We start from the raw sequence: 21738 nt of genomic DNA on the forward strand, positions 1-21738 counted from the left end.
GCAAAAATAAACAAAAACCAAGAGCTGATGAGGAAACAAACCTTCAAGACGAAACAAAAAAGAGCGTTCACAGCCAAAATAAATGTCATTGAATTCATCCCTCGCAGTTTATGTTATTTACGCAGAAGCAAGCCAGTCAGACCCGCCTTCGGAGTGAGTATTAGTCTTTGTGTAGACACAATTCCAGAGAAAATTTGGGTGAAGAACTTTCCATTCTGGAGCATATGTGAAAAAGCACCTTAGAAGGAGAGGGCGAGGCGGGGGTGCCTGAGCGGCTCTGTCGGTTAAGCATCTGACTCTTGATTTCAGCGCAGGTCATGATCTCATGGTTCGTGAGTTCGAGCCCTGCATGGGGCTCTGTGCTGACAGCACGGAGCCTGCTTGGGATTTCTCTTCCCTCTGTCTGCCCCTCCCTCGCTTGTGCTATCTCAAAATAAACAAATTTAAAAAAATAAAATAAAAGAAGGGGAGGGGGAGGCTGCCCTGAGGTTGACCTTCTGATGAGACATAAGTTTCTGTTTTTATAAACCACCCAGTCCTTGGTATTTTGTTATGGCAGCCCAAACGGACCAAGACAGTGCTATTCGTGAAAACCCTGAGCACCACGGAAAGTTAGGAAAAATGTAAAAAGTGGGCCAGTATCTGCTGGTGGGAGAATGACCACATAGGGAACTGGTGTGGCAGCACCAGGTGAAGCCCAGCACGAACAGAATCCTTGACCCCGCAGTTCCTCTCCTACTACATAGAGGCAGTCCTGACTTACGGTAGTTCAACTTACGGTAGTTCGATGTATGATGGTTTGAAAGCCACATACACTCTGAGGAAATCGTACTTTGAATTTTGAATTGTGATCTCTTCCTGGGCTAGCATCTGTGGCACGATACTCTCTCCTGATACTGGGCAGCGGCTCTCGGTGAGTTGTGCAATCCCAAGGAAAAACAATTGATAACACTTGCAGCCGTTCTGTGTTTCCACTTTGGGTACCGTATTCAATACATTACTTGAGATATTCAACACTTTGTTATAAAACAGGCTTTGTGTTAGATAATTCTGCCCAACTATAAGCTAATGGGAGTGTTCTGAGCACACTTGAGACCAGGCTAAGCTATGATGCTTGGTAGGTTAGGAGGGTTCAGTGCGTTTTCCATTTATCATATGTTCGTCTTTATGATGGGCTTATCTGCACATAACCCCTTTGGAAGTTGAGGAAGATCTGTATAGAAAGAACCTTTGTACATGGTCATGGAAGACACAGAGCCAGAAAACTCACGGCAGCACTGTTTGAAATAGTATTCAAAATCCCTCAGACATCCATCAGGCAGTAGAATGAATAAATGCACTGATATGGTCTGCAATGGAATATTGTACAGCAGAGAAAACGAACAAACTATAGCCACGCACGGCAACACGCACGAAACTAAAAAACACAATGTTAGATGTTCAACAGAAGGAACTACTCACAACAAAATACATAAGTAGGGTTCAAGTTATATGAAGCTGAAGAACAGACAAAGCCAATTATATTGTTTGGGGCTACATTCATATGTGGTAAGAAAATAAAGGAAAGCAAGGACAGGGTTAAGGTATAAATTGCTGTCTTGCTTACCTCCTGAGTTACTACAGTAATATTATTTTTCTTATCTGGGTGGTGGGTCTATTGGTATCTACCTGATTTATATCCTTTAAACTGTATACGCATGTTTTCTTGGTATGTATATGATATATTTCACCAGCAATTTTTTAAAAGAAGGAAGAAAAGATAGCAGGAGTTAGGTTTTGTCCACCTTACTCGGCTTGAGAAGGCAAGGTAGCATTTAATCACAGTAGAAACAGTTCCATCAATGACAGTTAAAAGAAAAAGAGCTTGGGCACCTGGAGGGCTAAGTTTCAATGATCTGGAAAGTTCATTTATACACGATAGCTGCTCAGCTTCTGCTCTACACAACGGGGATAACAGGTGGTGACCTGGAGTCCCCTTTCATTTCAAGTGAATTTCTGAGTTTTGCATTGGCTAAAAAGAAAAGAGAGAGGAAGCTTAGCAGGGGGCTCCTTGGGGTGGCACAGAGGACTTTCAAATTTTTTTTTAACGTTTTTTAATTTTATTTTTGAGACAGAGAGAGACAGAGCATGAACGGGGGAGTGTCAGAGAGAGGGAGACACAGAATCTGAAACAGGCTCCAGGCTCTGAGCTGTCAGCACAGAGCCCGACGCGGGGCTCGAACTCACGGACCGCGAGATCATGACCTGAGCCGAAGTCGGACGCCTAACCGACCGAGCCACCCAGGCGCCCCGAGGACTTTCAAACAATCAGTCCCAAGTCTGCGTTTTGGCCTCCTTCCTTCTGGCTGCCTCCCCATGGGCATCACGTGGGAGCCTGTTATAAATGCAAAATCTTGGGGCCCACCCCAAAGCTACTGAATCAGAATCTACTTCCAATGCACACCGAAGTGTGGAGACCACCACTTAAGCTTAGACCGTGACCAGGGACCAGATACTCAGCTCTTTATAACTTCAGGAAAACCCACCCTTGGAACAGGCCCAAGGGGGACCCTCTGAGCACTGAACTCCATGCTGCAGCAAACAGTGCATAGAAAAAATGAAATGTATTCATCCATTCAATTAATATTAGGGTGAATCCTGTGAAACTGCCATTCTACATTGATATGGTCCAGCTCTGAATGTTTATTAAGCTCCTATTATGCGCCAGGCACAACGCTAGCATTAGGGGAAGAGCAGTGGGCAAAACCAGCCTCGGCGGCTGCCTCCATAGACCTCACAGTCTACCAGGAGAGACAGCCATTCATTTTTCTCAAAAACCACACAAATGGTGCAAAGTCACAACTGTGGTGACGGCTACAAGGCGGAGGTCCCTGGCGCATGGATGGCTCATGAGTTGACGTGTTTCAGAGTGATGGTGGTGGTGGGGTCTGTGGCCAGAACTACAACCTCAAGGGCGAGGAGGGCGTGGGAGAGGGGAGTTCCAGGTGGAGGGCACAGCAGGTGCTAGGACCTCCGGTCAGTGATTCTAGGGAAGGCAGAGCCCCCGCCCTGAATGCAGGACCCGGCTGGCCTGGTGTAGATCAATCCTTTCCCAAAAAACTACACCAGATGAGTAGCCGAGTTTGTCCTCACAGCTCCCCAGGCTTTGTTTGAAGAGGCTGAGGGGCTTTCTCTCCCGGTCAGAAGGGACTGGCGGACCATAGCTTCATGGTCCTGTAGTCAACTTGACTCACTTCACATCTGTGAGCCTTACTTTTGATGTTTCTTGGTTGAATAAACTTTGGTGGCCTTGGGAAACTTCTTTCGGCTTGCTCCCTGAATGCCCTCCATGATCTCTCTTGCTGTTGGGACTTTGCACATGCGGGTCCTTCTGCCTGGATGGAACGCTGCATGGACAGCCTGCCCGCCTCTCTCCTCTCCAAATACCTGGCTTACTCCTAAGCATTGGGAGCACCTGTGCAGGGAGTCCTCTTTACCCCTCCCCACAGATCTGGTGCTCCCACCACCCCCTGCACGTAGTGTTGCCAAACGCTCATCACCCCTTAGCAGCAACTCTGATTTTCCTCATCTCCAGCACCCAGCTCGGGGCACGGTAGATATTCAATAGTCACTTGTTGAATAAGTACACGAAACATTGTATGTAACCAGATGGCCAGTTGTGGTCGACACTGTGGGTTGGCTTACTCAACCGCCATTTCTTCACTTCTTTCTTTCTTCCTTGTCTGCCTCCACCGTGAAGGCTGGCTTGCTTTCCCGGCCTCCCAAGTACATAGACGTGACCATACGGCATAGTCATACCCGTGAGACGTCTGCTGGGGTTTTCTGGGAAAATTTCCCCTTTCTCATAAAAAGAACTCAACAGCTGGTGTTGCCCCCTTCTCTGTTGTTCCTGCCTGGAATTGAGCTGTGATGCTTGGAGCTACAGTAGCCATGTTTTAACCATGAGAGAAAGGCCGACAGAATCAAAGAGACAACAGTCCGGACGTTGTCGAGCCACAGAACCCAAACCAGTGGCTACTTATCTCTGGACTTCTTCTTTAAGGAAAATGAGTGCCTATTTAGTCCTTTGTTAGATAGATTTTTTTGTTATTTGCCGTTGGTAGCAGGCCTGATATGTCTGTGTGGCTGTTGGCAAGGGGGTAGGGAGGAGAGAAAGGTAGAGCGAGTCTATTCTTTGGCTTGTCAAAGAAGGAAGTTAGCATTTCCGGATCATCTTTACGTCCCAGGTTATTATACTAGTTCATCCATGTGTATGACATTTAACCTCACAATCCATTCTGTCATTGCACAGAGGAGGCAACAAAGGCTCAAGGTCTGTGTGAATCGCCCGGTCACCCAACTGGCGTGGGAGAGCTGGTGGGGTGGGCACTGGTCCCTCTGCTCCAAACCACTGCTGTCCCGAAGAGAAGAGTCAGCCGGGTGCTGCTGAGGTGGGGGCACCGGGGATTTGTCTCCAATCCAGATGTCCCCCGGATTGACTAGGGTCCTTCTAGCTCAGCATCCTTTGGGTCCAGCAGCTACACTAGCTTCATAAAAAGTCAACCTGTCGTAGTTAGAGCAGCAGGTGACCGCTTTGTGGGATAGAGGGCCACCCATCGCTAACATTAAAACCGGCCGCCGCAGAGAAGAACAGGTGCTTTGTCCACAGCTCACGCATTTTGCTCAGCGGTGCTTGTATCTCAGGGGTTCCCCAGGCTAAGCAGTGACCGGGCAGGGGGCCCTCACCGGCTTCCCTCTCTCTGGCCCTTGGGGCACCTTCTCTCTCTCTTCACTGCCCTGAGTGCCTCGTGCCGTCGTGTTTTCTCAGTCTCCCCTACTGAGAGGAAAAACTAAATTTATCAACTCAAACTGCATCAGAGCGTTGGTTCATTTGTTCCCTCTTTCCAGTCCCTCTTCCACCGTGTTCTAACCCTGATAGCTGGATGTATTGGTAGTGGTAAACACCCAGCCCAAACCCACGCTGTCAGAAGCAACCCTATCTTTGGCTGGGGCGGGGGGTGGGGGGGACGACAGTCTTCTTGGTCCTGCTTTGAGGTCTTGAGACATTGTGCCAGGCTCTGCGCTAACAGTAATATGACTTAAGCATTATGAGTCCGGTTTACAGACGTGAAAACTGAGGCTCCTACCCAGGGTCCATACGGGGAGAACTTAGACCCAACCCTGTTGGGACTTGCAACCTGAACTTTAGTCTTTTTGGTAAGGGTGATTCACATCCAGTTCTGCAACCACCTCCCTCTTACTTTCTACTCCCCACCGCCTCTCCCAGGGAGCCCAAAGAGTCCCCATTAAAAGACTCGCCCCTTGAGGCTGAAAACATTTCCATTTTCAAGCGTCTCTGTTAAAAGGCAAAAGGCACCAGGGAAGTATAATCCCCTAAACCTTGATGATACTGGAGTAGGGAGAGTTCAATGGACCAGTCCTGCGAGAGGTCCCGAGGGAGACCTGGAGGCAGGGAGGAGAGGGGCAGAATAAAAAGCGTTTGATTGGCCCAGGACCCCTGTCCCCTGGGGCTCTGATGAGCCCAAGGTTAGCTCTCTACCTGATTCCCAGGGACCTTGGGGCTGGTCATTTCCAGCAAGCTACTTGGGGCAGGTCATTATTCTGAGAGCACTTTCATCCCTGCCAAGTATAGTCTAATAAGGCTTCCAGGAGTCCTGTGCTCCGAGCGATTCGTGGACAGGCAGCCACAGGCCCTTGTGCTTGCTCCTGACCATGGGACCCAACTTCTGCGGCTCAGAGAGCCAGGTCCTTCCGAGGTGGGTCTGAGAATGCGGTGTGTGCACATATGTGTGGGGCGGGGGAGGGGGTTCAAGTCTACCAGCCGACCTAGCCCTCCAGGTTGTCATGGCAACCTCTCCCTGAGCCAATCTCACAAGGATTTGGGTGTCTCTGAAGGCAAACTGATAACTTCCTGGCTGACGGCGTTGATTTAGCCTGGGCGGAGAGACCCTCTAGATGAAGGGACCAGAACATTTTTGGCTTTAACACCTTGGGCTTCCAGAACTCGACCTTAAGAATCAATATTTTTATTTCTGGCTTGGCACCGAAGTCTCTTTGCTGAATGGCAGGCATAAAAGCGCCCGCTCAACATTCTGAGTCAAGGCCTGAAGGCAGGCGACAAATGTCCCCTGATAGGAGGAGGAATGTTCCTTGGACTCCCCTTGGCTGGCTCCCTTCCCCGCTGCTTTGGTACTGGATGCGTGTTGACCACTCTCTTTCTCTGCGTATTTTCCAGGAAATAGGATGCAGGTTATCCTCCCAAGGACGATGCAATAGTTGATCCACACGCCAGGCATTGTGAGAAGCACTTGACATGCCTCATTTACCCTTACCACAGCCACGTGAGAACTCATGCTGCAGGGGGAGGGCAGCAATGTTCTGGGTTCGGGGAGGGTAAGTGGCTTGCCTGGGGTCACGGAGCCAGGCCGCGGGGGGACCTGGAATCGAGCCCAGGTTGTGTGACTGTGGATCCCATCCTGGAAGTGTTAGCACACCGCCTCTCAGTCTGAGTCCTGTGAGCAGACATGGCAGGGGAGGGAGCGGATACATACAGGGAGACAGATAAACGTAGCCAGAGGAAATATAAACACGACCCAGGAAGAGGGGCCCTCCGTTTTGTTGCCATCTTGCACGGCATGCCCCGCAGAGAAAATGTGTAAGAGGCACCCTTCCCAGGATTTAATTATCTGGAATAAATATCAACTTGCCTCCTAAAAAGTTCAAATTTGGTTTAAAATAGCAACGCAGCGATTTCCAGTCTTTTTAGATTTGTAATGCTCTGTTGCCTTCGCTTGTGTCTTTCTTTGTTTCTTTCTTCCTTTTGATTTTGTAAATGTCCCTTTTGTAAAAGGACATTGATCTGTGATATGAAACTCACTTAAAAATCTTCAGCGAAACCCCTCAAGGTAACTGGCGACACCTAAAGCTGCTGTAACCCAAAATAAGTGGAGACGATTCACAGGCACGTACATCTTGTAAACATGTGTTGAGTTGCACACTTAGGCTCCGTGCGTGTTTATGCCTCTCTGTTACACTTCGACGAAAAATTTATTTAACGTGTGGAATAATACAACAAAAGAGGACCGAAAAAATAAAATACAGAAAAATAAAAGGTTCTTCTCCGAACAGCGTGCAAACTAGCATGAGGGGATGGGCATCTATGGATCTCAGCTTTTTTGTTGGAGCTGATGCTGGAACTCTGGGCCTCTCCTAAGGCGCTCGGGGCTCCTACAAGGGTTTCCTTACAGGCACACTCTTGTGAAGAGTGTCTCATGGCTGCCTGCCGGGGTCCCGTGTCCCTGCCTTATAGCTCTCAGGGGCTCAAAACATACAGTTTGCCCAGGGTTGAGTGTAGAGACCTCAGTGCATGTGTGCACAGGCACACGCATGTGCAAGACAGAGCGGGTGGCTAGCAATTCTGACACAGCTAGATTGTTTTCATTTGCACGACAGCTCCGGCACATACTAGCTGTGTGACCCTCAGCGAGTCCCTTAACCTTTCTGATCCATAGTGTCGTCATTTGCAGAGTGAAGACGGTAATAGGGCCCACATCATAGGATTGCAGAAAGAAGGATTAAATAGGATGATTCACATAACGGGCCTAGCTCAGGATCCGGGAGACTGTCAACGCTGATAGAATAATGTATGGAAAACAACATATGTAAGAATAACGTACGGAATCAGAATACCCGGGGATGGGGCTCAGGCATCCAGTTGTTAACAAGCTCTGCAGGTGAGGCTGATACGCGGCCAAGGTTAGGATGACCCTCTGGCCCGGCCTCTGCCCCCACCACTGCCTGTGGATGATCTAGAATATTAATTCTCTTCTCTCCCTCTCTGGCCAATGCCAAAGGAAAGCCATTCCTTCCTTCCTCCCACAAACCTTCACTGAATGTGTGCCAGGCACCATGTGGAGAACAGACAGCCGGTCAGGTGTGACCGCTGCCCTTGGGGGGCTAAATGCTCACAAAGGAAACTTCCTAGTGGCACGTGCCTGGGCTCTGGCTCCAGTTTGGCCCCAACTGAGCTTCTCTGAGTCTTCACTTTTACACCGTAAAATGAGGGGAATGGACTGGATGATTTCAGGATGGATCCATAAATGCGTCCCTCACATCGTCGTAGTGTAAAACTCAACAAAAAAAGAACGATGTCTGGGGCGCCTGGGTGGCTTGGTTGGTTAAGCATCCGACTTCGGCTCAGGTCATGATCTCACGGTCCGTGAGTTCAAGCCCCACGTCGGGCTCTGTGCTGACATCTCAGAGCCTGGAGCCTGTTTCAGATTCTGTGTCTCCCTCTCTCTCTGCCCCTCCCCTGTTCATGCTCTGTCTCTCTCTGTCTCAAAAATAAATAAACGTTAAAAAAAAAATTAAAAAAAAAAAAAAGAACGATGTCAACTCAATTGAAAAATAAGTGGGGCGCCTGGGTGGCTCAGTCAGTTAAGCGTCCGACTCCGGCTCAGGTCATGATCTCGCAGTTCGTGGGTTCGAGCCCCGCGTCGGGCTCTGGGCTGACGGCTCAGCACCCAGAGCCTGCTTCGGATTCTGTGTCTCGCTCTCTCTGCCCCTCCCTTGCTCACACTCTGTCTCTCTCTGTCTCAAAACTAAATAAAACATTAAAAAAAAAATTGAAAAAAAATAAGCAAAAGACCTGAATAGACAACTCACCAAAGAAGACACACAGACGATAACTAAGCATATGGAAGGATGCCCCGCATCACATATGAGTGCAAATTGCAGACTGAAACAACAATGAGATACCACGTTACACCTGTCAGAATGGCCCAGATCCAAAACACCGATGACACCGAACGCTGGCCAGGAGGTGGAGCGGTGGGAACTCTCATTCACGGCCGATGGGAATGCAAAGATGGTAATGCCACTTTGGAAGACAGTTTGGCTGGTTCTTTCCCTTTTTTATTTTATTTATTTTTTTTTTATTTAAAAAAAAATTTTTTTTTTTAACGTTTATTTATTTTTGAGACAGAGAGAGACAGAGCATAAACAGGGGAGGGGCAGAGAGAGAGGGAGACACAGAATCGGAAACAGGCTCCAGGCTCTGAGCTGTCAGCCCAGAGCCCGACGTGGGGCTCGAACTTACGGACCGTGAGATCATGACCTGAGCTGAGGTCGGACTTAACCGACCGAGCCACCCAGGCGCCCCTCCCTTTTTTAAACTGACATCCAAGTTAGTTCGCACAGAGCGCAGTAATGATTTCAGAAATAGAATCCAGGGATTCATCCCCTACCTATAACCCCCAGTGCCGGTTCCAACAAGTGTCCTCCTTGATGCCCCGTGCCCATTTAGCCCATACCCCCACCCCTACCCCCTCCAGCAACCCACAGTTTGCTCTCTGTATTTAAGAGTCTCTTCTGTTTTGTCCCCCTCCCTGTTTTTATGTTACTTCTGCGAAAGTCCTCATATGAGTGAAGTCATATGATACTTGTCTTTCTCGGACTAATTTCACTTAGCATAATACCCTCTAGTTCCATCCACGTAGTTGTAAATGGCAAGATTTCATCCTTTTTGGTTGCCGAGTAATACTCCATTGTATATATATACGCCGCATTTTCTTTATCCGTTCATCCATCGGCGGACATTTGGGCCCTTTCCATACTTTGGCTGTCGTCGATAGTGCTGCTATAAACACTGGGGTGCATGTGTAGTTTGGCTGTTTCTTACAAAGGTAAACATAGTCTTACCATACAATCCAACAATTGCAGTCCTCCGCATTTGCCCAAATGAGTTGGAAACTTTTGTCTACACAAAAGCCTGCATGGGAATGTTTATGGGTCAGTGCCTCTGACCCCCGAATTGTTCAAGGGTCAACTGTAAGTGGGAAACCTCTGTACCTTCTGCTCAATTTTGCTGTGAACCTAAACCCATTCTAAAACATAAAGTCTATAAGAAGTCAGAAACAAAAACAAACCGAACGCCAAATAGTGTATGGTTAAGATCACAGGTTTCGGAGCTCAATTATTGGAGTTTGAGTCCTGGCTCTGCCTAACTAGCTGTGGCCAACAGCAAGTTAGCCAAACATTCTGTGCCTCAGTTTCCTCATCTGTAAAATGGGGGTAATAGCGGGGCCTGCTTCATGGGTTTTTACGAGGATTACATGAATTAATAAATCGAAAGCATTTAGCACGATGCTTGACATGGGCTAAGTGCTCAATCACTATTAGCTACTGTTTAAAAAGTGAACCAATCAATTGGTTAAAGAGCTGATTCCAGTCAATTGGTTGACGCTCACTACCTTTTGACTGTAGCAATCCCTTGCACTTAAGATAAACAATCAGATGCCTGGTGGGACGACTTCTCTCTGCTGTATGTTGGGGTGGAAGATCTATTTCAGAGCCAGAACTTCAAGCCCACACATGTTCTGAGGCCCAGAGAAAATGCCTCTTGATGGGACCATGCCACTGAATCCGGCAGAAAAAGCAGTGATACCTTAATGTCTCATTTGCCTAAGTGACCTGGCAGATCCCGCAGTCCCCATTCTCTCCTTCACCAGCCAGGCATTGTCGTTTCTGGTGTCACTCTGGGGAAGAAAGCTGCTGGATTAAACTAAGATTGATGCTCAAGCTTCAGGTGATCTTACCCTTTTGCCTATAGCACCCAGCCTTGAGCGCCATGGGCTGTGAGAGATGAGTTCCTCAACCAAAGATGAGCTTGGCTATTTTGTGGCATACTTAAAATGCATTCAATACTTATTGGACTTTCTCCCAAATAGTTCTAATGGCATTATTGCATTTTGAATTTATGCATATACACATCAATACGAGTAGTTTCCATTTCGATTTAAGATTGTTTTTAAAAAAGGACATATTCTTTTTAGGCCCTAACAATCTTAAATGATATGAATTGCTTACAGATCAAGAATGACCCAGGTATTAATATAATTAAGAACAGGCATTATAGTTGACCTTGGCCAAAAACGGTTACTTGGTCACGGCCTGTAGAGACCATGGAGTGGGGGTGCCTGGGTGGCTCAGTCGGTTGAGCGTCTGACTTCGGCTCAGGTCATGATCTCACAGTTCATGAGTTCGAGCCCCGCGTCGGGCTCTGTGCTGACAGCTCAGAGCCTGGAACCTACTTTGGTTCTGTGTCTCCCTCTCTGCCCCTCCCCCACTCACGCTCTGTCTCTTTCTTAAAAATAAACATTGAAAAAAAAAAGACCAAGGAGTGAGCTCCCCCAATAGGCAACTACACTCTCCCCTCCCTAGAAGATTTATTCGTGTCACCCCACTTTCACTAACAATGATACCCATGATACAGGACATTCTACAGTGTTGGATGTTAAAGTCTACCAAGGGCTTACATGAACATTAAACTACCTTATTTGAACTTCACAGCAGCCTTGTTAGGGGAATCTGAGGCTCTCAGAGGCTGAGTCTCACTTAAGGTTTTTCACTCGGTAAGAGGCTTAATTTGAGACCCAGCTCTTCGGCTTCAAAGCCACATCCAATCCTCTACGTTTTACCATTCTCTCCCTTTGATGGATGTGAACAGGTGGCTGGAGTAGGACTCACCAGTTCCACCTCTAACAACCCACTTCCTTCATCCCCGGTGTGGGGCTGAGCCCCAATTTATTTTGTTGAGGTAATGAAGCCTTCTCCAAAGGACTAAGCCAATTGTGATCATCCCAGCACCCTGGCCGGAGATTGGTCTAGAGGTAGGCATGTGACTCAGTTTGGCCAATGGGATGTGAGGGGAGGTCTAAGAAACTGATTTGAGTAAACCTTACAAACTGAGTAGGGAAGAAACTATCTTCTTTCTCTGATGGGCAGAGCTCTATATTTCCACTGGACTCATTTTCTTTTGAGTCCTACTTTACTTGCTCATGGTCTCTTTTTAAAGAGCACCTGGCTAACGTCTTTTGGGTCTGGGTCTGTGGGCCTTGGCTCCTCTCTGGATGGCACCAAGGCCGGGGTTGTCGTTTGATAGCCCTCAGCAGCAGTTGCACACTGGCCAGAGGCCGGGAGCTTCCCCACCCTGGGGGAGAGGATGCAGGTGTCCGGGCTGGCTGTGCCTGAGTGGCTGGCCCGAGGGGAGCATTGTGGTCACGGCTGCTCTCAGAGGCCGAGAGCCAAGCCCCCCGACCAAGCAGGCACATTACCCTGATGCTTCAGCAACAGCGGGGAAAAGGGGTGACAGGCAACGATGCCCTTTTTAAGCGAGCTTTCTCTGTGAGACCATGATTACTAAGCACCGTGGCTTGGAAAAACCCTTTCTTCTCTGAGAGGCCCCATCCCAAATAAGAAACTTCCAATAATCAGAAATTAAGTTTTTACCCGTGGACATTAACCTCTTAGTTCCTGGTACCCTGGCCAGCTTCCCAAATGGGGCCGGGAATCTTAATTGGAGGGTAACATTAACAGCACAGAACGATCACACAGAATTTCGATTTCCAGAGTGAGTCATTTTGCTGTGCTTTATTCTTTTGTCCACCCAGGAAAGAAGGTAAGGAAAGAATTACCAACAAGCCACGTGACCCTGGGAAATGCCCTTATGAGCACCTACCCAACCATAAGCAGACCACGGGTTAGGTGCCCCATTCGTGGCCTCCTTTAGCTCTTCCTCATGGTGACCCTACGCAGTAGAAATTCCTACCTCCACTTTACCTAAGAGTATAATGAATCTCAGAAAACAGAGTAAATCTCGGGGCCGGGATTCAAATCTAGCCCCTATTGCCCGTGTCACATGATGTTTCTGGGTCTCAATTTCTTTAGATGGAAAATAAGGGGCTTAATAATATGGACTCTCTAAGGTCAGCTTTTCTTTCTTTCTCTTTCTTTCTTTCTTTCTTTCTTTCTTTTCTTTCTTTCTTTCTTTCTTTCTTTCTTTCTTAATGTTTATTTATTTTTGAGGGGAGGAAGGGCCGAGAGAGAGGGAGACACAGAATCCAAAGCAGGCTCCAGGCTCTGAGCTGTCAGCACAGAGCCAACCGCAGGGCTCGAACCCACAAACTATGAGATCATGACCTGAGCCACCCAGGTGCCCCAGGTCAACTTTACTTCAAACTCCGCGATTCTACAAATATTGTCCTCTGCCATAAAAATGGAATGGAAGCATAGAAATTATCTTTGTCTAGGGCCACGTAAGAAGCTAGTAGGGTACGTGAGCCTTCCTCAAAACCAGATCTCTGGGTTTCCTTCTCCTGGTTCCAGCAATGAATGGTTGGAGTGGCTCCTGGTATTAGGGAATCGAGGTGAACGTATTGCACATCCAGTTGGCGTTAGCGCCCTTGTCTATTTAACTTCTGGGCAGTCTTCATTGCTGCCAATATCTTGTCTCTTTAAAAAAGTTCCAGCCTCTCCTCCCAGGCAAGCGGCAGCCTGAGACTCTGATCCAGGCTGGGTTCCAGGAGCCAAGACTGGATACCTTGTCAGGGGAGATCCAAACTCTAGCATTCAAGAGCTCTCTTCCTGAGTCCTTCCTTGTTTTAAGCACTGTTCCAAGAGCTTTCCCGGCAGTAACTCTTTGTATATTTATATATTTAAACCTTTATAATACCTTTATGAACTAGTCATTATTACATCCACCCTATTTTATTTATTTTGTTTTATTTTTTATGTTTTATTTATTCTTGAGAGAGAGACAGAGCATGAGCGAAGGAGGGGCAGAGAGACAGAGGGACACAGAATCCAAAGCAGGCTCCAGGCTCTGAGCTGTCAGCACAGAGCCCGACGAGGGACTCGAACCCACAAGCAGTGAGATCATGAACAGAGCCGAAGTCGGATGCTCAACTGACTGAGCCACCCAGGCGCCCACATCCACCCTATTTTAACGATGATGAAATTGAACACAGAGAGGTTAAGTAACTTGCCCAGGGCTCCACAGCTAGTATGCTTCAAAGACAGGATGCAAACAGGGAGAGTCCGGTTCGGGAGTCCACACTCTTTACCACTATGCTTTATTGCCTCGCATGATGCATTAAACTTTTTTTTTTTTAAGTTTATTTTACTTATTTTGAGACAGAGAGAGAGAGAGAGAGAGAGAGAGAATGAGAGTGCACAGGAGGGGCAGAGAGAGTGGGAGAGAGAAAGAATCCCAAGCAGGCTCCAAGTTGTCAGCACAGAGCCTGACGTGGGGCTTGAACTCAGGAACCATGAGACCATGACCTGAGCCAAAATCAAGAGTAGAACGCGTAACCAGCTAAGGCACCCAGGCACCCCGCATGATGCATTAACCTTCAAAGACAAGGTAAGTAGCTGAAAACCACACCTATGGCCATGGATGACAAACTGAGACAGTAAGACAGTGAACGCGTCTGAGAGAGTTGGGGCTGGGCAGTGGAGTCGGAGGACATCCCCTGGAGCACTGAATCTTTGGCCTACAGGAAGAAGGAACAAGTCTCCAGGAAGGCTTTTTAAAGGACACTTGCCCCTGTGCCAGTGAGTGGGGCAGGCTGGGGCCACCAACCTGCTGGGATGAATTGCTGACAAGTTGAGGAAGGTTGATTCTGATGTTTCTCTGTCTGTCTCCTAACGCCCCTTAATTCCCCCTTGCATACTTGCAATCATTTAGTTAATTATCTAATTATTCATTCACCAAAGAACTGGGCCAGTCTTGTGCATAATTGTGTTGCTACGGCCCTGTAGGTATCGATAACCCAGTATTTGTTGAACGAATGAATGAACGAATGAATGAATGGGTGAGTGAAAGTCGGGCCCTGTGGTCTGAAGTGTACTTTCAGCCAGAGCTCTTGGGGAAGGCTCTTGGAGGGGAGGGCACAAAAACAGCAAGCTGGCATTTTGAGGAAGTATTTGAAAGGAAAGGCAGGCTTTAAAAAAGAGGAAGGAGAAGATTAGGGAGGTGTATTTAAGAGATAGAGAAACACTGGTGGAGGCGAGGGGAGGGAAATGTGGGCATAAAACCTGAAAGGGAGCCTGTGAGCCTGGTCAGGGCTACCAAAGAAGCCCTTGTCCAGAGACTTCCCTCTGCGGGGACACAGCTTGGCCTCCCTCAGAGCCTTGTCCTGAGGCCAGCCCAGAGATTTCTCCTGGTGCAGAAGTAAGTTCTCATTGGAAATGTCTTATCCTGGATGGCCCAAGGCCGGCAGATTCCCCCCTAGGTTCTCGGTGTGGGAAACTTTTTTGGTCCCTGGTGAGTTTCTGTGATTCTGGCTTGGGGACTCCCCCAGCTCAGTACCTGGGCTGGGGGTGTGCTGCTCTCTGGAAAGCACTTTTGGGCTAACTCAGGGCCCTGTGCTTCGAAAGCAGGCATCAAAACGTGGCCTGGATTACCTGGAGCTGGAAGAGCTTTCCTAGAAGTGAAAATCCCACCCCTCCCCCACTCGCTGGGCCCACACAACAGCCCAGTCATTGGGCCCCCTTGGCTCCTTCCCACACCTCTCTCCACCACACCACCAAATTGTTGAGTGTAAGAGGAAACACCACCTCCCACAGAAAACCTCGGGGACTTTTTTTTTTTTTTTTTGCCTTTAATAAACATTTGCTAAAATAACTTTTTCTCGGTGGTTGTTTTAAAACACGTAGCATAAAAAGCGTCCTGAGAATTATTCCCACCGTAACTTTTGTTCAGCTAGATCTGTGTCTTCAATGTGGGCCTCAGTTTCCTCACCCATAAAATATGGTTCCTCTGTCACTTTACTATTCTACCAGTGTGGGATGCACCAGGAGGGGCTGGTCATTGCATTCTGCTCGGCAGGCACCTGTTCAATGACTTTTCTTTAAGGGCCAAGAGCCCTGACAACTTTTCACATTATTGGAGATACAAAAGAAATGATTTCCCAGCCCCTGCCCATCACTGAATGGAATGCCAACCCATAAGCTCAGTATATGGTAGGTGCTACTGAAGTTTTAAAAATGTAAGGGGCACCTGGGTGACTCAGTCAGTTGAGAGTCCGACTTTGGCTCAGGTCATGATCTCTCTGCGAGTTCGAGCCCCGCCTCAAGCCCCACATCGAGCTCCACATCGGGTTCCGTGCTGACGGTGCAGAGCCTGCTTGAAATTCTCTCTCTCCCTCTCTCTCTGCCCCTCCCCTGTTCATGTTCTCTCTCTCTCTCTCTCTCTCAAAAATAAATAAACATTTAAAAATGTTAGGTGTTGTCTTTTTTTAATGTTTGTTTACTTTTGAGACAGAGAGTGAGCAGGGGAGGGGCAGAGAGAGAGAGGGAGACCCAGAATCTGAAACAGGCTCCAGGATCTGAGCTGTCAGCACAGAGCCCGACGCCGCAGGGCTGGAACTCACAGACCGCGAGATCATGACCTGAGCCGAAGTCGGCCGCTTAACCGACTGAGCCACCCAGGCGCCCCTGTAAGTATCACATTTAATCTCACACCAACCCTCTGATGTAGGCACCATTATGATCCCCACTTAACAGAGGAGGGAACTGAGGTCCAAATATTTTACTGAGGGTCTGACCAATCCATAGTAACACCTTCTGGGAGCAAAGGGGGCGGGGATTAAGAAGGAAGGAAAGAATGGAGAAGGGTCTTCAATCCTTCTCAAAGCAGTATTATGTGGGTGCTAGGTGGAAACATCTTTGTAGCACGTTTACTTTCAGGTTAAACTCCCTCTTCTATTTTTTTAAATTTATTTATTTATTTTGAAAGAGATAGAGAGGCAGAGAGAGAATCCCAAGCAGTCTCCTCACTGTCTGCGCAGAGCCTGACGTGGGGCTTAAACCCACAAACCGTAAGATCATGATGTGAGCTGAAATCAAGAGTCAGATGCTTAGCCACCGAGTCACTGAGGTGCCCCGAAACTCCCCCTTTTATCTCATTTTTAAAAAAATTTTTAACATTTATTTATTATTGACAGACAGAGACACAGAGCATGAGCAGGGGAGGGGCCGAGAGACGGAGAGACACAGAATCTGAAACAGGCTCCAGGCTCCGAGCTGTCAGCACAGAGTCCAACGTGGGGCTCAAACTCACAAACTGCGAGATCATCATCTGAGCCAAAGTCAAATGCTTAACTGACTGAGCCACCCAGGCACCCTGAAACTCCCCCTTTTAAAAATCGCTTGAAGCTTCTTGAATATACATCTCTAAGGTTATAACGTACCTTTCAGATCCGAATAAATGCAACAGACTCATCTCAGATCTGATTTTTCTTTAAAAAAAAGAATTAAAAAAAAATTCTTTTAAAAATTTGACCATACTGACAACCCATTTTGGCTTCCCTGGCAGTGGGAAGCCCACCCCTGTTGTTAATGGAGAGGGAATTTGAGGAACCTTGAGGTTTTGTGACTCTATGTCTGTGCCTTCCTTTCTTCTATCTTCCGCAGCACTGTTTGCTAACTTTTTTGCTTCCTCTTATTTCTCTAGTGTGTTCATTATTGGCATCTCCTAAGATGGAGTCATCGGCCAGCTTGTGTTTACTCATTCATTGACTCAAAATCTGTTAATCACCCGCCATTTGAAATTTAGTATTTTTAACAGTCATCTTTGATCTAAAGAAGTTTGGTGATTCCACCTACAGTCGTGGTGTTAATTTCAGGGAGCACCTAGGTATGAATGACTTTCACGTGACATCCCCCAGTTTGATCTTCCCGGGCCTCTAGCCTGTCATCCCTCTAGGCAGGGATGATACCTTCTTTTTGCTTTGCCACCTCAAACAGAATGGCAAATGGTGTGTGGCTCATAGCAAACATTCAAACAAGGTTGTCTGACTAAATTATTTAAATGACTAATGGAACCCTGAGCTGTCAGAAGGCAGATCAGTGCAGTTCTGTATTTAGTCTCAGACAGTTGAGTGGCATTTGATGGATGAGGCAGGAATAGTAAGCAGATAAAATTCCACAGTGTCAGTTCAGCTGTCCTTTACAAGCTTGACTTTGGCCTATTTTATTCACGTATTTTTCAGGTTTTTTTTTTTTTTTAGTGGCAAGTGTCAGAAAATCCACCTTAAACTATCTTAGCAAGCAAGAGAAAGGGGATGTATTGATTCCATCACTGTGCGGTCCAAAGACTAATTCAGCATGTTCTCATGGCATGTTAGGTTCAGGGACTCAAATGATGATCTCATAGCTGTTTCTCTCTTTATATGTATTGGCTGTCTTTTCTTCTGTGTTGATTCTATTCTCAGTCAGGTTCTTCTCCCATGACAGGAAAAATGGCCACCAATAACCACAAACTACCTTCTCACGCTGGTGTTTTAAAGGAAGGGAGTGCCCCTTTTCCTTAACGTTTGATATCAAATCTCAGGGAAGACTCTGATTGGCCCTGTTTGGATCATGTGCCCATCTCTGAACCAATCACCATAGCTTTGAAAATGGACTACTCTAATTGGCCAACTCTGGTCACATACCCACACTTGGTGGGAGGGATGATAGGGCACCAGGATTGAGACCTTTCAAAGGGCCACAGGGAGAAGGACAGTAGTGGGTCTCATAAAAAAGGAATGCTGAAGAGAACAGCATACATCCACTACACTTTTCTCCCTAATTCTACCTGGCCCAGCATTTTAACCAGAGAACTTACTATCTCTTCATCTTCCAAAGACTTATTGTGTTAGATTCCAGAGAAAGTTTCCCCGGGGATGGCTGCATTTCTGTGGGTGCCAATTTATTATTAAACCTTTAGACATACCTTTTGTTTTGTAAAATTCTCATTGGTAGTTATTGGAAGGAAAGCCTTCTCATTCTCAACTCAAGTTTTCTTCTCAAGTATTTCAGCCTTAAAAAAAAAAAGGCAGGGGCACCTGGTTTAGTTGATTAAGCCTCCAGCTCTTGACTTTGGCTCAGGTCATGATCTCACGGGTTCATGATTTTGAGCCCCACATCAGGCTCTGCGCTGACAGCATGGAGCCTGCTTGGGATTCTCTCTCTCTCCCTCTCTCTCTGCCCCTTCCCTGCTCATGTGCTCTCTCTCTCTCTCTCTCTCTCTCTCTCTCAAAATAAGTAAATAAATTAAAAAAAAATTTAAATACCTGAAAAAATATATATCACATTAAAAATGTCATATATATGATAATATATATTTTAATAATATATAGAAAATGTATATTTTCTATTTTATCATATGCCATATATTTTAATATATCATATGTATCTTTTAAAACGTTATTTTTTATTTTCTTAAGTTTATTTATTTATTTTGAGAGAGACAGAGACAGTGCAAGTAGGGGAGGGGCAGAGAGACAGGAAAACAGAGAATCCTAAGCAGGCCCCATACTGTCAGCACAGAGCCTGATGCGGGGCTCGAACTCACAAAACCGTAGGATCACAACCTGAGCTGAAATCAAGTCGCTTGACCAGGCTGAGCCACCCAGGTGCCCTTCTTTTAAAACTTTAAACCAAATCACTCCCCCAAATCACTACCATGTAATTTCTTCTCCAACCCTAGGAAGGGGAGTAAGAGGCTCATTCTTCCTGGTCTCTCCTGGTAGGTGTTTGATTAAACGAGGCAAGAGCAGTAGGAAAGAACCATCATAAATAGGTCTCTGTAATTTTCAGAATATACAAATTGTTTGATTTTATAATATCCTCCTGCCCTTCACCTAAGAATTTTTGGTGGCATTTCTTTAAGATTAGCAAATTAAAAAAAAAAAACAAAAACAACTTTTTGAAAAAATTGTGATAATTCCATGGATCACCAGGGACCAGGAAAGATTAATATTGAAATTGGCTTTGTCTATACCAGGAACTGCAAAATCAAATGCCCCTAGGAGCCCAGCAGGTCTTGTAAATGATCTGGCAGGCTGATTGGAGACTATGTCAAAGGAGGGTGTTTAAGTCCCATCTCGAAGGGGCAGCTTCTAGTGGGCTGCAACCCACTGTTGCCATTAAGGAGTGCACGTTGTGGCAGATGACAGATATTCACCAATTCATGGTCCCCTTCTCCATGGTACCTGGGAGGACTGAGCTTCCTTACCTCTTCGAAATTAAAAGTGGTCATGTGACTTGCTTTGACCAATGTAAGCTAAAGTGACATATTTCACTCCAGGAGGAAAGGTTTAACTGCTGGTACATGGCCGGCCCTCTCTACCTCTCTCTCTCTTTCCCTGCCACTGTGGCCATGGATACACTTGTTGATATGGCGGTGTAATACTGAGCCATTACCTATGGGACTTCTGCCCTGGACAGTCACCTTGATGTGACTTGGGTGGGTAAAAAAAGAAGGCTTTCTTGTGTGAAGCCACTGAGTTTTGGGGGATGTTTGTTACTGCCACCTAACCTATTTCATCTTCACTATTAAATGATGCCTCACTGGGGCACCTGGGTGGCTCAGTCGGTTAAGCGTCCGACTTGGGCTCAGGTCACGATCTCGGGGTTTGTGAGTTCGAGCCCTGCGGCGTAGGGCTCTGTGCCGACAGCTCCGAGCCTGGATCCTGCTTCGGCTTCTGTGTCTCCTTCTCTCTCTGCCCCTCCCCCACTTGTGCTCTGTCTCTGTCTATCAACAATAAGAAAATGTAAAAGTAAATAAATAAATGATGCCTGACTAATTTTTTTTCAAGAGAAGTTAAAAATCTAGATTTTTGTGTGAAATCTTTGATAGGTTTATTTTATTTTATTTTTTTTATTAAAAAAAATTTTTTTTAGTTTATTTATTATTCTTGAGAGATAGAAACAGAGCATGAGCAGGGGAGGGGCAGAGAGAGGAGAAGACACAGAATCTGAAGCAAGCTCCAGGTTCCGAGCTGTCAGCACAGAGCTGGACGTGGGGTTTGAACTCACGAACCCGGAGATCATGACCTGAGCCGAAGCCGGACGCTCAACCGACTGAGCCACCCAGGCACCCCTCTTTGATAGGTTTAAAAAAAAAAAAAAAAAAAAGAATGTATGGTTGAGGCAGCAAAACCAAATTCAGCCTGCCAGGTACTAGTTTGCAATTTTTGGCATGCACAGTTTGAATGGAACAATTAGCGGATGATTTTTCTGCGGAGCAGCGATCCTGTCGGAACTCCTACAGCGCTTACCGCCCTTGTCACATACTGGGCCTTTGTTACTCTCAGTCTTGCTGTTTGTTAGTGTTGAAGACCGTTCTCCTAACTAGGTAGGAGGTGGGGACAAATGAGGAATCACGTCTTAAACTCACTAGTATAGTATAAGGAGGCTAGTTGATCGGTTGATTATTCAGAACTATCGCATCCTTCTTTAATATTGGAGAAACCGGTCTGGGGAAATTCATGATTTTACCTTGCCAATTCACTTTTTCACGTTGGCAAAGAGCTTGGGAGTCATCGATGTCCATTAAGCTTTCAAATGTGGTTAGCTAAATAAGTCAGAGATGCAAAACTCAGGGTGTTAACCAGGATTTTTCTAGTTGCAACTGCAGATCTTCCTTGACTTACAGTGGGCTTGCATCCCGAGAACGCCATCATAATTTGACAATATCAAAAGTTGAAAATGCATTTGACACCCCTAACTCACTGAACAGCATGGCTTAGCCTAGCCTAGCTTAAACGTGTTCAGATCACCTACAGTTGGGCAAAGTTATCTAACACAAAGCCTACTTAATAATGAAGTGTTGGATAGCTCAGGTAATCTGTTGAACCCTGTACTGAGAGTGAAAACCAGAACGGTCGTGTGGGTACAACAATGGTTGTCGGTGTATTGGCTGCTTACCCTCGTGATCGCGTGGCTGACTTGGAGCTGTTGTCACCTGTCACTGCCCAGCATCACGAAAGGGTATCGCGTGCATATCCCAGAAAAGATCAAAATTCAAACTGCGGATTCTACTGAATACATATATTTGTGCCATTGTAACGCTGAAAAATCCTAAGTTGAACCACTAAAAGTTAAGGACTGTCATAACAGGAAATGTAAATT

Source organism: Panthera tigris, chromosome B3, assembly GCF_018350195.1.
Source record: "Panthera tigris isolate Pti1 chromosome B3, P.tigris_Pti1_mat1.1, whole genome shotgun sequence".
Taxonomy (NCBI): domain Eukaryota; kingdom Metazoa; phylum Chordata; class Mammalia; order Carnivora; family Felidae; genus Panthera; species Panthera tigris.